The following is a 12,115-nucleotide window of genomic DNA, read 5'->3' on the forward strand; positions in this document are numbered from 1 at the left end:
CTGGTTAACTAAGAAGTGAAATATTAAGCCAGAGTGTGTGAGTCAGCTTTGAAACAAGTCTGCGGCTGTAAAGAAAGCAAGCCCCTCGTTTGTGGACGTCAGTCCGGTGGAGTGATGCAGGGATCTGCCTGCTGCCGGGCTCGTTCCGGACCAGCTGACCAGGCTGGGCTCTCTGCCTCGGGCCAGCAATCAGCAGTGACAGGGCCCCCAGCAGCCACCCGGGGGACAGCCGTGGCCGCACTCCCTCCTTGAGGATGTCTCCCAAGCCTTATCAGGTGGCCGGTCGCTCCTCTGCTCCAAGCCTTAGGACTGCGTCCCACGGACAGAAGGAAAGCTCCAATTCTGCCCCACCCGCCACCCCCCAAGGAACCCTCCAACTCCACCACCTTGCAGGCCGTGGTCCTCCACCCCAAGTGACCCCCAGCCTGCCCCTGCCCGTGGGAGCAAGGCTCGGGGGTGACCCTGCCCTGCACCTTTTCATGATGGGGACTCCCCAAGGCAAGAACCACGGGGCTTCATCACGCCTCAACCCAGTGTTCTACGCGTAGAAGCACTCAAATGTGTTGAGCTCCAATCCCAGCGAACTATTAAAGAGTCCAGATCAAGGTTCGCAGTTGCTGGGCTGGGAACTCTCTCCAGGCACCCACCTGTCCCGAAGTCCCATGGGACCGGAGAACATCTTTCAGTGTGCGGCTATGGCCTAATGCTTCCCGGCGGCCTGACACCGCCTGTGTGATCTCAGAAAAAGGTAACTCCCCTAAGCCTCAGTTTCCTGTCTTTAAGAAGAGGAAGATGATAGCTCTGCCCTACCCATGGGGTCACACCAGCAAACACCCCTGGGTCCTGGCCCCAAGCGGGCTCTCCTTCCTTAGTGATCTGCCCTGGCTGGTCACAGGCAAGGGAATCCACTCAGCACTCTGAGAGCCCCCCATCTCTGCTGCAGCTCCCCGCCTGGCCCCCCAAAGCCCACCCCAGCTCACAGCATCCCACCTCCTCCCGCACGATCCCAGCGCCAGCGAGAGAGCACGGTTAAGAAACAAAACAGAACGAGAGAGGCTGCCAGCAGTTCATAAAACCTTACCATATAAAAATCAGTTTTAGGTGACGAAATTATTAACCTTAAGGTATGCGTTCTGTCCAACCTGCAGGGGCCTCCCCACATTTTCCACAGCTCTCTCGGCCAGGTCCCTCGGTCCCTGAGTTCAGGCCTTGAACGTATGAACATATGAAGTCACGCGTATTAAAAAAGGGACCTGTTCTCCCCAGGGGTAGAGGCAGAAAGTGCCTCCACCGTAATTAATCAACCACGAGCGTCTCTGGGGGCCACGACCTGCCCTCACGCCCTGCATCCCTGTAGGTCTTTCCTGGCCAACCTCACCACTGGGAGGAAGTGAAATCTCTGCAGAGGACCCGGAACAGCGGGGTGGGGGCGGGGGGGGGGGGGGAATAGGGCAAGGGCAGGTGCTACCCAGGTGAGACACCCCTGCTCAAGGCAGCTTCATCTTTGTGAGCAGGTCCTACATCCATGGCAACTTCCAGAAATCTTCATCCACAGGCTCATCAGCTCGCCCTCCAAGCCCGCCTTCACTCCCAGCTGACAAACCAGTGATCCTAACGAGTAAGTAGCTCCCCTGGACTCCCAGGATCCAGCCTCAGTATTCTCGAGGGAACAGAAGTGAGTCTAATTCCCTGGATGAGTCTATTGCTCTCCCCGATGAGCTTAAGCACCAAGCAGTAAAACACAGCCTGGGAAGTTTAAACCTTGGTGAACTGCATTCTATTTGCTGAAAATCAAGCTCCCACCTTTGAATGATCATTTAACATCACCCCAGACAGCAGCCCCCATGTCCTGGACTGAAAAAAATCTCTTTGAAAAAAAGGAGAAGAAATAATTCTGTTTAGTATGGCACCAACGTCAAGTTCGTTCTGCCAGACATGCCTCCTCTGCAACCTGATTTTTCTAAAGGGTTAGCTGAGTTCTCTCCAGGACAGAACTTCTCACGTGGCAACCCAGCTTCAAAGCACTCCTGGTGCACGACTGCTTCCACAACTGACCAGAGACACCTCTCAACACCCCTTCCGCCCCGACTCGACACAGCACCCCGACCCTGCTCTCTGGCCTCATCCCACCGCCCGTCCATCCCATCCCCCAGGAAGCCCCGGGCTGTCGTCCCCCAGGGCCTCTACTCACACTCCTCTCAGCCTAGACGTTCGTTTCCCCTTCCCTACGTGCTTCTCCACGTGGCCGGCTGTTCACATCTGAGGACCCCATCACTTCCTCTTTTCCTGACCGCTTCCACTGCCTGGCCCGCGCGGTCTCTGCCGGTTGTGACGCACTGGTGCGTTTCAGGACTGGACCACGTCTTAGGCATCCTCGCCTCCCCGGAGCCTACTGCCTGGGGGAGGTGTCGAGCAGCATTCCGATGCAGGAAGCTGATTCCAACCCTGAGAAAGAGACAGCATGGGATGCTGGTCTTCAACCGAGACTTCTTGCCCTGCTCTCTCACTGCAACTGTCAAACTGCCACCAGCAAAATAGCAGCGGTAAGAATCATGGTGGTAGTAAGGGGAAGCTAGGTCGGTTACAGTCAAGCTGGTAACACAGGACACTGAAATTCTCTCTTTGTTACTAAATTTCAAAACAACCCTTCTCCAACAGACCCACCGGAAACAGGAAACAGGTCATGAAGCCCTCATCACAATTTAAGACTTGCTGGTTCCACGACTTGCTCGAGTGGGCCCCCAAAAAAGGGCAGGACACCCCCCGCCCCAGTAACATCCCAAGGGAGACAGGGCGTCCTCCACTGCTGTCCCGCAGTCCCTGTAGCTCCTACTGCTTAAGAAGCAGGGGGGACAAAAAACCTCTCCTTGAGGCTATCTCCCTTAAATAAGGACAAACTCAAACATCAGGTTAGCAATTGTTCAGTCGCTCAGTCTTGTCTGGCTCTTTCCATCCCCACGGACTGCAGCACGTCAGGCTCCTCGGCCCATGGGATTCTCCACGCAAGAATACTGGAGTGGGTTGCCATTTCCTTCTCCAGGGGATCTTCCCGACCCAGGGATGGAGCCCTTGTCTCCTGCACTGCAGGTGGCTTCTTTACCGCTGAGCTACCAGGGAAGCCCCAGGTCAGTAATCAGATCAATTGCGCCGACCTCCCTGGATCCACAGACCAGTGGCCCCTTAGATCGCTGACTCTGAGGCAAAATGTTGATTTTATAAATTAAATGAAATGGGAATGCCCTGTTATGACAGCAAAGAACGAGGGACCTGTTTGGAGGAACCAGGCTCTCCAGGAACCCTCGTCCCCAGACACTCACGGAGCCGACAGTGTCCCGGCCCTTCCAAAGTGGCCGACACACCATGCTTACTTGGAATCGGTGATCAAGCACTTTCAGCGAGGTTAAACGTGGGTGTCCACAACAAAGAAGCTGAGGGGCAGGCATGTACCCCACTCCCCACCTCACACAGGACCAGCAGAAGCCCCGAGTGCAGGCCCACCCTCCCCACCCCCCGGAGCATCTGATGGGAACTTGGGGACAGTGAGGCCCCCAGCAGGATAATCAGGGCCTCTCCCCAACTCTCCCGGGCCCCAGATGCTCTGAGACAGCCATTTCCCACTGGCTGATTTGTCAACCAGCAGCATCTCTGCAACCCATGCCCTGGTGCTCAGTGGTAAAGAAACCACCTACTGCAATGCAGGAAGATCCAGGTTTGATCTCTGGATTGGGAAGATCCCCTGGAGAAGGAAATGGCAACCCACTCCAGGGTTCTTGCCTAGAGAATTCCGTGGACAGAGGAGACTGGTGGGCTACAGTCCATGGGGTGCCAAAAAAGCCGGACTTAGCAATTCAACAACGAAGCACCTTTGCAGTCCTCTCTCTCTAGCAACCCTTCCCTCCCCCTTGATCTTCCACAGAAGTGATGGCCTAACTCACTTTGTCTAAAAACCACATACAGTCTTTTCACAGGTTGGGTTTTAACCTGCTATTTCCAAGAGCCAGCAGCTCTGTCCCATGCATGTCCCTGGCTTTCCCCTTGCCATGTACCACACGGCTCTGCACACAGCAGGCTTCTGGGGCATATTCACTTGGGGACAATGTCACGGCATCGCGGGAGAAGTGGAGCACTGGCCGCCAGCATGGGCTCTGGGCTCAGGCTGTTCGACGACGATGAGCTGGCTGTCTCACTGGGTCTCTTCCTCCTCTAAATAAAGGGGATAATGATCCTACCTACATCACAGGGGCCACGAAGGGGTGTGAAGGCGGAATGGGATGACCCACGTCAAGAGTTCAGGAGGACATAACTGGTGTGTGCCTGAAACCTTAGTTCACACAACCGCTTCCCCCACCACGCGAGTGGTTTTCCAGATGAAAAACCCAACAACCATAGAATGGTGAAAAAGTGCGGGAACTTGAGATTTTTGACTTAAGATTGGAGTCATATATGGATTAAGTCTAGCACGGGCAGGAGACAGCCTAAAATACAACATCTGGTTTATCTGATTTAAAGCAAATACAGGTGGGCTTTGACTACTGATGCTTTTCACCAAGGGCGGACTGCTGACTGTATTTAAATACACTCTCAGTGATTTGTTTATAATATGAATAACCAGGTCAGTTTCTGCTGGATTTCTATGTCTTCTGCCGTCTGTAGATACAGGACACAGCAGGAGCAGTCACTAGACTTCCCAGCCAGCCAAAGGAACCTCCCCAGATTCCATCCGCTGTAAAGGCAGCAAAACCCACCAAGCCATTTTGGTTGTGATCTCTAAGTGCAATAATTTACCACCCCAAGCCCGTCAAGAACCAACACCAGGGATTAAACACACAGCGGTGTAAAGAAAGAAACCACCCAACAGAGAGCAAGAACTGTCACCATTATCCAGCAGTTATGGGCGGGTTATCTGCAAGTGCGCTTATACCTTCGTCACCATGAACTGGCTACTGGACGTACCACCCACCGCAACTCTGGACACGTTACAAGGCCATCCCTGTAAGCTATTTTTGTGACAGATGTATTCGATCTCCAAATCCACGCTTCGGCCTGGGTCATGATGAGGTGAAGGGTTGAGCTGCGTGCAACTGAACCTTAAGATTTAAATTTTCCAAAAGATGCCATAAACTCAGTTTCTCAAGTTCCCTTCCCAGCACACCCTCACCAAGCTGTTTCAGCTGGAAAGAGTGGGAGGGGCAAGGTCTCTGTGGAGCTTTTCCCTTCATCAGCTCATCTCATCAAATGTATGGCTGGGATAAAGTGTGCCATCCTTACAAATGAGAGTGAGGTTGCTGATGCGGGAACATCCGTGCTCTTTAAGCAAAAGATGAAAAACCCTGTTCTCCCCAAGTGGGGCAGCGCTCTCTGGGGACCAGTGGTGGGGCGACCTGGGTCAGGATGGATCCCATAGAAAAGAGAAGTGGTGGGGGGCGGGGAGCAGCAGACTGGGGCTCATGGGTGGTTTGGATGAGTCATTTCTATGACTTCGGGAGAAGCTTTACTCAAATCCAGCAGCACTGTTCATGCTTTCTTGGGGGCTGTTTGAAGAAAGGAGTCCTAGCTCACACCCAAGAGGATGGCCGTGCAGGCCAAGTGAGGCAGGACCCCCTCCCACCCCCCATGAAGCAGGAATTCGAGTGCAGGAGGAAGTCAGGAGGGTGGCAGTCAGTCCCCAGGGACTCTCTGGGGGTCAGATTGCACCAGGCAGCGGCCTGTCCTCCAGCTCCTAGCTTTCACCAACTCAGCAGAAAACACACCACTTTCTAGCTCCATTCCAGAAAGATTCTGTTTGCCTTGAGAAGACTTAAAAAAAAAAAAAAGCTAACTAACGTAGTAAAACTCCATGGACTGCCTCGGAGCAGACAGCAAATCTGCCATCGCCGGAGATGGTCAGACACAGGCTAGACCGCGGCTTGGTGGGGACCAGCCCTGGGCAAGGACGGACTCTCTTCCTTGGGCACCCTTGGGAGACACGCGGCAAATTTGCTTCACTGAAGGGACTTTGTTTCCACACACATCACTGGTCAAGCAAAATACTGATGTCGTTCTAAGGCACTCAGAGCATCAGTGGGGACTAAAAAAGTAAGCAGAAAGTTGGGACAGTCAGGTCAGCAGAAGAGTTCTGACCCTCTTCAGTGGACACCCGGGGCAAGTTTGAGAGTCCTGCCTTGGTCTTACCCGGAGCCTCCGCCCCCGAGCCCCAGGCTCAAGTCAAAGAGATAAAGCATCTTTAAAGCAAACAGAAACTTAAATGTGCTCAAGACTTTAGTCGTATGTCTCATCTGAAAACCATTCGGAAGCTCGGGCTACTGGCAAGAACTCTTCCAACTTCCTTTTGGCCTCAGGAAATTAAAAAGGAGAAAAAGGAAAGAAGAGGAGGGAGAGGAGGGGAGGAGGAAGCCATAGGGAAGAACCTCACTTCTGTCTCTCATTTTTATAGAAGTCCTTTCCGGGAGTCATCCACGCCAGGTACATTAACGTTTTAACCCATGAAAACAGTCCAAGTAGAGAAAATGGTGATAAAGTTCAAACACATCACTTCTTTAAAGAGCAAGGAACGTACCTGGTTCATAAACCTGGCTTTATCCCGCAACCTAATCCCGGAGAGGGGCAGCACCAGCCGCCCGCCAGGGAAGCCAGAGGCCTGGAAATCATGTCGCCCAGCCTCCAGCCCTTCCTCTGGCCTCCAGCTCCACCGAAGCCAGCCTGGCTCCCACCTCCACTTCCAGCCAGTTCGCACCGCCGCTGCTTCTCAAAGCCGCGAACCACTAACCTTCTCGACGGTCTTGCAAACAGAAGGCGGAAGAGCTGCTGCCTTCTGCTCTAGATTATCTTCCACTCTGGCCAGGAGCGGTCTTTAAAAATGCAAATCTCATCATGCCAGTCCTTGGCCTGACACCCTGCAAGGATTCCCAGAGTTCTTCAGGGAAAACTCCAAATACCTGCGAGGGAGGCGCTGCGGCTCCGGCCCCGCCCACCGCACCACGCGGTCCTCAGGCCTGGTGGGCTCCTCTCCGCACTTCGGCCTCCTCGCCAACCTCGGGGCGTCAGCCCCACCGTCTGTGCCCCTGCACGCTCTTTCCTCTCGGCATCCTCCACCCCGCCAGCACATCACACGCCCCTGCCGCACCGAACACGCCGCCCAGACGCAGACCACTCAGTGGTCCAGGGTCTTTCCATGTCTGCGAAGCTAGCCACTTGCCTCTTTCTCACACTAGTAATATCCTTGGTGCTTATCACAGCTGTCGTATTGCTGAAGTTCAAATTTGTTGAATAAATAGAGATCTATGAGTTTAAAAAACAAAAAAAAAAAAGGCAGCACTACGAGGTTTGCAAATTCAGGGGTGGAAAGTGCCTGTTTTCCAAAAGGAGGCTGAAGGTAAGTCGCTTCAGTCGTGTCTGACTCTGTGCGACCCCAAAGACAGCAGCCCACCAGGCTCCCCCATCCCTGGGATTCTCCAGGCAAGAACACTGGAGTGGGTTGCCATTTCCTTCTCCAATGCATGAAAAGTGAAAAGTGAAAGAGAAGTCGCTCAGTCATGTCCGGCTCTTCGCGACCCCATGGACTGCAGCTTTCCAGGCTCCTCGTTCATGGGATTTTCCAGGCAAGAGTACTGGAGTGGGGTGCCACTGCCTTCTCCGAAAGGAGGCTGAATGGGATACTAAATCCAACTCGATGCAGTATTTTAGGAAAACAGGGTAGTAAAGCTTCATTAGGGGCTTCCCTGGTGGCTCCGATGGTGAAAGAGTTTGCCTGCCTGACCCCAGTTCAATTCCTGGGACGGGAAGATCTGCTGGAGAAGGGATAGGCTACCCACTCCAGTATTCTGACCTGGAGAACTCCATGGACTGTGTAGTCCATTGGGTCATAAATAGTCAGACATGACTGAGTGACTTTTACTCAGCAATGCAGGAGACCCTGGGTTGGGAAGATCCCCTAGAGAAGGGAATGGCTACTCACTCCAGTATTCTTGCCTGGGGAATTCCATGGACAGAGGTAAGCTCTCAAACAACAAACGGTTTTCAGAAACTTTATTTTCATGATTTTAAAAACAAGGGTAACTGAGACTAAGGTGTGCGAGTTGAGCCTCCTTTAAATTATACTTGGTTCAAAATTTTTAAGTGGAACAGTTTGATCCAACGTAGTTTTAACTGACCAAGTTGTGAAAACCTGTTTGAGATGCTCACTAGGCAGTTTTATGTAATTACCCTTCCAAACGATTAAAAGCCCTAAAGCCGAAGAGAAAATGGCTTAAAATAAACAAACAAACAAAAAAACCCCACCTTTTTTCACATGAGAGAAAAATATACAAGCCTCCTTAGAAATAAGATGAAGTTGGGCTAATATATTTGAATGTATCTGCCAGATCTGAGCCTAAACTTTAATTATCAGGTGAGGACATTAAGAAATACTTAAGGGTAGCAATACTGTACTTTTAATCGACTAGGATTTTATCTTGTATAAAGGATAGTAAAAAAAAAAAAACTTAATTCCTTATTTGAAAAGGAAACCTATCCACATAGTTACAAATATAAAGGTATAAAAGGATCCATAAAATGCCTCTCTCACCCCATCTTTGCCTTGTCTTCCATATTCCCCTATTTCTGAAGACGTATGTACCTCTTCTAGAAGAAAGCTAAGAAAAGATTTTGTGTATTTGCAGTATTTGTGTGTGTGTGTTTTTTAACAATAAGGTCTCAGCGTAAAGGAATTTCCCATAGAACAGTGGAAATGATTCTTTCTGTAAATATGATCTATAATCAACTTCTATCACGTAAGTATGAATGTATATTGTGCACACACAGACACAAATAAAGCAAGATCTGTACCCTGTAGGTTGCTGGTTTGGCATTTTGTGTTAAATCCAAGCAGTAATGGCAAAAAAGAAAAGTTAAATTATATACAGACCAACACTCCTATTAACTCATACCACTAATGAAACAAAAATCTAACTAAGCAGAGAAAATGGGCCCACACATTGGAGCTCTGAAATGATGCTGGTCTTTGATCTGTGTGCCCATCTCTCCTATTTAATATAAACTTCAAACCAAGAGCCATGAAAAGTGGTTATAATTAGTAAGGGCCCCAGTGTGACAGCTTTTAGAGCAATCAGGCATTAACAACGTTTTCTTTCTCTTTAATTCTGAGTAAATTAAGCTGAGCAAACTTTTATTTTAAGATTTCTGTAATTCAAAACACTTTCCCACCAGTGTGCACTTAGCACCCAATTTCTGGGAGACGGGTTTGCTGGAAAACTTTAGTTTCCTTCTCTTAATCTGTACCAATATTTAGGACTTAGCTTCTCAAATTATAGTGCTCTTTTCCAAAAATAACCTGCACCTCTTCAGAAAAACTCTGTGTTTTTTGTATTTGAAAATGGATTCAACAATAATTACTAAATAAGCACCAACTACGCAACCCTTGAGGCTTCCCAGATGGCTCAGCGGTGAAGAACCTGCCTGCCAATGCAGGAGATGCGGGTTCAATCCCTGGGTCGGCAAGATCCCCTGGAAAAGGAAATGGCAACCTGCTCCAGTCTTCTTGCCTGGGAAACCCCATGGACAGAGGAGCCCTGGCGGGCTACAGTCTACGGGGTCGAAAAGGAGTCGGACACGACTGAGTGACTAAACGACAACAAACGCAACCCTTGAGCCAGGTACAGAAGATGGAAAAATATGATTTGAAGTCACTGCCTATTCTCCAGATGGGGAAAACATGCCAACAGGTAAATTACAACAGACAGACCGGCCAGATGGGGTAAGGGTTATTCTGATGGAGGACCTGATTCTCCGTGCAAAAGGTGGTATTTAAGATGGGTCTTGAAAGAAGAGTGAGGAAATGTTTGCAAGGAGACGGGGGGTGGGGGGGGGTTGGGGGGGTGGGGACAGAACCAAGTGAGTGATCCACGGAGAAGCAGAAGCTCCTGCTGTGGCTGCCTCGAGGAGCGGGAGTGGGAAGGGCTGGAACCAGGAAGACCGTCTGGGAACCGCCAACGAGGTCCTCGTGTGCCAAGTTGACGAGTTTGGATTTCTTCCTGCAGACAGCAGGGAGCCAAGAGATGTTTTTCGGCCGGCAAACCCCACGCGTGGCTAGTGTCCACCAACGGAGGGTGGACAAAGGTGCCAGGAAATTGACTTGGGAGGTGTTTGTGACCCGAGGAGAGCCTCAGTCAGGACAGCGGGGCAGCTGACCCTGGAGTCGGACAGCACAGGGGTGTCCAGGGGGGTCTGGCTGGGGTGGGAGAGACCCGAGTCAGGGACTGGCCTGGAAGGCTGGGCGGATGGTGAGTTTCAGTTCACCTTCCAGAAGTGGGGGGAGGAACTCTTTTCTCTACAAGTTCCCTCTGATGCACCTGCAGACGACCCTCCACCTGGCAAAAGCTGTCAGTGGAGACAGGCAGGGGCAGTGGCCAGTTTATGGGGTGTGGAGGGGGCGGCGGGGCACCAGATGCAAGGCTCTTACCACCCCAGGAGCCGCGTGGTAAAGGTGGCTTCCGGGCAGGTCACTGCCACCATCGGCCCAGAGGGACGTGAACGGAGGGACCCTGACAGCCTGTTGGCAGGACGAGGATGTAAAGAAAGCTGCCTGCAGAATGTGCAACGCTTCTCTTAAGTAAGTGCCAGCCCAGATGGTTTTGGGGGCAACCGTCACTTCCCACCACAGGCTGCCCCGCCCTTTCAGGAATCGTTCCCCCCCTCTTCCTGCCTTCTTATTGCTCCAAAGCTTCCCCTGACCCCTGCCTCCGAGCTGAGAGGTGGGGAAGACCAGGACACAGGTCAGGTAAGTGGCACCTGTGGCTACAGATGGCTCCCGCCACTCTCCTTGGGAGTGTCTGGTCTGGGAAAACACAATTTAGTGTTTGTATACCACATTTCTTCTTCCTTCAAACCAACCTCCTTTTGGGGTCTTTGAGGCCCCGGAGCCCCCAAAACATAAAACTCACTATCGTCTCTTCCCCGCTTCGATCCATCCCCAGCCCTCCCTGGGGTCAGCCAGGTGCCCACTCGAGGGGAGACGTATGGACAGAAGCCCCGGTCCCCCCAACACTGCACTTTAACAAGGGTGGAATGTTATGTAAGAATTTTGCAAAAACTTAGGAAAACCTAAATAAGCAAGACTACAAGGGTGAAAACATGAACTGTCAAGCAAGTAGGGGCTTGTTCAAACACTGAGGAAAAAAGCAGTGGTGCGGGGGGGCGGGGTGTAGTGCCCTCCACACAACTTAGAACGCGAGGGAGAAGGGCGGATGACAGCACTGGAGTCAGTTTCCCAAATGAGCGAAGAAGTTCCACCTATCAGAGCAGCCTCCCAGCACCCACGAATCTGGTTTGTTTTAGAAGCAGAAAAGTTCTGGAACTTTTATTGACTAAAGGGGTTTTTAATATACAGAACGCCACTGAAATATCCCGCCCAACCCCCAATCTCCTGTGAAATCTTGGACTTGCCAACACGGCACCTCATAGTCCTGGAAGGAGACCTTACTCGCTCCATGAAATTCCAGATCCCCAAATATGCCACATGCAGCACAGCGAGAACACCAGGCTGCTTGCACACGTGACGCGGGCCTACTGACTTTTGGGGCTACTGACCTTTGTGACCCCACGGACTGTGGCCCGCCAGGTTCCTCTGTCTATGGGATCTTCCAGGCAAAAATACTGGAGTGGTTGCCTTTTGCTTCTCTCGGGGATCTTCTTGACCCGGGGATCGAACCCCTGTCTCCTGCAGCGCAGATGGATTCCACCTACTGACTTTTGGAGCTGGATGAGCCTTTGTTTCAGGGATTCCCAATGCATTGTGGGAAGAACAGCAGCATCCTTGGCCTGGACTCACTGAAGGCTGGTGCATCCCCTCCCCCAGCAAGGCAATCAGTCTCCAGACGTTGCCAGGCACCCCCTGGGCCAGTGGGGGGAGGGGGCGGCGGGGGGGTGGTGGTGTTGGGGGGAACCACCAAGCTGAGAGTCACTGCTCTAAAGAATGCACCCAAAGCTTACCACCTGCCTGTCCCTTAAAATTCATCCCTGAGTGAAGGCTCAGCAGGGAAAGAATCCATCTGCACTGCAGGAGACACGGGTTCGCTTCCCGGGTCAGGAAGATCCCCGAGCGAAGCAAAAGGCAACCACT

General features: G+C 51.8%; 1 protein-coding gene across 7 annotated transcripts in view; it reads right to left on the reverse strand.

Annotated features, from left to right (window-relative positions):
• Positions 1 to 12,115, reverse strand: part of RREB1 (ras responsive element binding protein 1) — a 166,890-nt gene that overhangs the window by 103,703 nt on the left and 51,072 nt on the right. Inside the window, exon 1 of one of the 7 annotated variants that reach the window (XM_070778452.1) lies at positions 2,192 to 3,466. The exons of the other annotated variants lie outside the window; for them this stretch is intronic. The gene's annotated coding sequence lies outside the window, so the exon portion shown is untranslated. Of the gene's footprint in view, positions 1 to 2,191; positions 3,467 to 12,115 lie in introns of those variants that run through there. 7 annotated transcript variants of the gene reach the window in all.

The sequence above is a fragment of the Bos indicus genome, chromosome 23 (assembly GCF_029378745.1).
Source record: "Bos indicus isolate NIAB-ARS_2022 breed Sahiwal x Tharparkar chromosome 23, NIAB-ARS_B.indTharparkar_mat_pri_1.0, whole genome shotgun sequence".
Classification (NCBI taxonomy): domain Eukaryota; kingdom Metazoa; phylum Chordata; class Mammalia; order Artiodactyla; family Bovidae; genus Bos; species Bos indicus.